The sequence below is a fragment of the Mustela erminea genome, chromosome 15 (assembly GCF_009829155.1).
Source record: "Mustela erminea isolate mMusErm1 chromosome 15, mMusErm1.Pri, whole genome shotgun sequence".
NCBI lineage: Eukaryota > Metazoa > Chordata > Mammalia > Carnivora > Mustelidae > Mustela > Mustela erminea.
The window spans coordinates 7,407,433-7,411,414 of NC_045628.1; the positions used below are offsets into that span (position 1 = coordinate 7,407,433).

Genomic DNA, 3,982 nt, shown 5'->3' on the forward strand with positions numbered 1-3,982 from the left:
TTCCATTTTCACTAGTAATGCATGAAAGCAACTCCATTCTTCTCCATCCTCATCAGCATTTGGTGATATCATATTTCTTTTTGCTTTTTGCTTTTTTTCTTTCCTTCTTTCTTTTTCACTTTATCCATTCAAATAGGTGTGTAGTGATATTTCCTTGTGATTCTAATTCCCACTTCTCTAACAGCAAATTATGTTTAACTTCCCTCCTCATGTGCTCATTTGCAATCTATGCATCTTCTTCAGTGATACGTCTCTTCATGACTTTTGCCTTGTTCTAATTGGATTGTTTGCCTTTTCACTGTTGAGTTTTAAGAGTTTTTCTTTCTTTTTTTTTTTTAATGTGGTTGTTCTTTGTTAGGTAAGTGGTTTGCAAATATTTCTCCCACTCTATACTGTCTGTTTTCATCCTGCTGTCAAGTCTAAGGAGCCTTTGCCTAGCTCCACATCATGGAGTTTCTCCTATTTTATAAAACAAGTTTTAGTTTTGCATTTAATTCCATGATTCAGTGTGAGTTAATTTCTGTGTAAGGGGTGAGGTTTAGGTCAAGATTCTTTTTTTTTTTTTTTTTTTCGGTACAGATATCCAATTGCTCCAGCACCATATGTTGAAAAGATTATTTTATCACCATTGAATCAATCTTACACCTATGTAAAAAATCAGGTTGGGGGGCACCTGGGTGGCTCAGTTGGTTAAGCGGCTGCCTTCAGCTCAGGTCATGATTCCAGGGTCCTGGGATCCAGCCTTGCATCAGGCTCCCTGCTTAGCCAAGAGATTCCTTCTCTCTCTCCTTCTGCCTGCTACTCTGCTTACTTGTGCTCTCTCTCTTTTTCTATCAAATAAATAAATAAAATCTTAAAAAAAAATCAGGTTGGAAGAAGAGTGTGGGTCTATTTGTCCTTTTGTTATTTTGGTTCTAGATCTAAGTGTCTATCCCTTAGGCAGTACCACACTACCTTAATCCTGCACCTGTATAGTAAACTTAACCATTAACTTGGCCACCACCATGTATTTCCTTGGGTGTCAATGTGTCTAGCTGGTCTACCTCTTTCTCTCCATCTTTCAGAGTCTCTTCATGTTTGTCTTATGTGTAATGTCCAGGGTTTTTTGTTATACTTTGCCGAAGGAATTAGAAAAAGTGCATTTACTCCATCTTCCTGAAAACCAAGGTCTCCTTTAAGATTTTTATCTTTCATTTCTATTCTTATCAAGCCAGATTAAACTGTATATCAGAACAATGTTGAAGAGAAGAAGAAGGAGGAGGAGGAGGAGGAGGAGGAGAAAGTACTCTTGTTATAATTCTTACTTTAAAGCTAATGCTTCCTTTAAGGTTTCATATGTTTTCAGAACATTAAGAGAATGTTAATATGGAAACTTTTATTTTACCATTAAAGAGATAGGAATTCATTTCATCTGTTATGAAAGTGATTATCTTCATTTAATTAAGAATTTTTATAAAGAATGGATTATGCACTTTAAACTGCCTATTGAATAGACAATGAGAAGATCATAAGGCTTTTTTTTTAAACTTTCATTTATTAATAAAATGAATAAAATATTCTAACACCAAAGCATCTTGACATTATAACTTAACTACTACTGGGTCATGATGTATCAATGCCATGTTGAAGTTGGAATACTATTTCCTAATATTTTATTTTAGATATTTTAAATTGATATTCAAAAGAGTGATTCATCTGTGATTTTTTGTGCTACGTTTTTGAGCTATTTTTTTATTAGAAAAAAAGAAAAGCTTTAATTTAAACAGGATTATTGGTTCTTTCTAAATAAAGAAATAATCTTTTAGTATTAAGAAAATGATGATTATATTTTTTACAAGAACAGTATCCAAATCTGTGGAATACAATCATATTAAGTCTCTAGGAAGTGCTAGAAACTGATCAGATTTCATAACTTTCTCAAGGTAGGGTTCCAGTCACTTATCTAGAACTAGACCAGTACATGCTGGGCTTTATGCATTCATGAATACATGCATCGGTTTGTTCATACATGAGCCAACCACTTACCACAATGACCCATTTTTCAACTTAAGAAATTATGTTTCAAATAGATGAAGAATCTCAATCCAAGGTACACTATTTCTAGGAATTCTCATTCTCCACTGTTTGATTCTGTGGTTCATTAGTCTACAGACCAGAGTAGAGCAGCCCAAGACTATGCACTTCTTCTGGGGGCAGTGCACAGGATATTTTCTTCTTAAATACCTGATAGCTACTAACACAGGCTCTCCAGAGGAACAGACATTCATTGCACTGACTGCTTTCTTCATTTGCCATACTGTTGAACTGTGGCTGCAGTATGAGTCACAAAGAATTTTTTCATTGGTTTTCCTACTTTAATGCACAGAAACATGGGTGGGGTCTTACTTTCTTCTTCTTTTGAAGAAATATCTTCAACAGATACTTGAATTCCCTTTAGTACACATAACTGAATTTTCAAACTTATTATTCATTTGCATGCTTTCGTGTTTGTTGTCCAGAGCGGATTCTGAAGAATTGTCTGGAGAATCTTTGTTCCTATTTGCTTCTGTAGGAAAGGCTGGTTGCAGTGTGAGGGACACTCACCCAGGTTTTATCTGGCTTTTTATTGCTTTTGGTTGAGGGATCACCTACCTAGGAAAGAGAATGATGTATATTCCCATTGGCTCAATACTTTTGCCATCATTTAATTCTGCTTTCTATAACTTTTCAGATAAATGTGACCTCTCTTTGTTTTTATTAAGGTAATATTCATGTGTTTAAATTTATCTAGATCTTCACATAGGTTGCATTGTTTTCTACATGGCTTTCTGGGGAACCAGACTGCTTGTCCATGTCTAGCATTATATCTTGCTTCTCATAGGTTTCTAAATCTATGGCTCCTTTCAGTTTAACATTACTATCTGCTCCTGAAAATTTCAGGGATGCCTGCACCTGCATTTCTGTTGCAGAACTATTATTCATGAGTTGGCTTTCCTTACCTCTTCTGGGTCAAGAGAAAAGCAATCTTTTGACGTGTCTCTTTTGTCCATTTCATTATCAGCTTTAGAAGAAACTTCTTCCAAGTCAACAAAGGCAACTTCTTCCCCTAAAAGTAAATTTTCTTTAGCTATAGATTCAAATGGAGCATGAGGGTCAGAAGGTTCCTTGCTGACCTTAGTTACTGTGATAGATCCATTGGTTTGTTCTAGAGAAGATTCCAGTGTCTTTAGCTTTCCTGACACCGAGCTGTCTGAGGGCTTCGTATGTGTGTATTTTGTTGACTTTTCTAAAGGTCTTGTTTTGGAATCTGAAGAGATGGTTCTCTCTCCATTCTGCTGCTGTTTTTCGCTGATGAGAGATTTGAACTCACTGGACCATCGAAGAGATTGTTTTGCTTCCATTGCCCTCACAATGACATTCCTACATGAAGATTCAAAAATGCCTTGCCATGGCCTGGAGAATGGGAAGATCTGCCTCCAGAAAGACTATCAACTCATTCAGTAAGTGTTTGAGCTATTTTTTGATGTCAATGTAATCTTAATTTCATTTTTAAAAACTGAAATTCCTTTTTTATTTTTCTCAGTTCCTATGCTCTATGACAGGAAAAGTCATATTTTAAATTTACTTATGTAAATATTGTACATTTCTTGTTGCTTTTATTCCTAGATACTTCATTTGCTATAGTAAATGAATTTCATTTTATTGTCTTTTTTAAATAATTGGTAGAACATGCTGTGAAATTATCTAGGCCTGATTCTTACCTGGGTATAGTTATTGACCAAATTTTTAATTTATTTTAATTAATTAATCATATATATAATATGTATATTATATATAATTTATAAAATAAATTATTATTTATTATAAAATAATTTAATTATATATATGAGATAGCTACAAAATATGTATATTTCGTAGCTATCTCTTTGTGCTATAGACCTTTGACATTGAAAGCACTGTACACTTGTTCTACTGTCTACTTCCTATAAATATGTTGAAGTAA

The 3,982-nt window shown here is 34.2% G+C and overlaps 1 pseudogene; it reads right to left on the bottom strand.

The window, feature by feature from the left end:
* Nucleotides 1-2,263: 2,263 nt before the first annotated feature.
* Nucleotides 2,264-3,380, bottom strand: LOC116574584 (annotated as a pseudogene).
* Nucleotides 3,381-3,982: the final 602 nt, after the last annotated feature.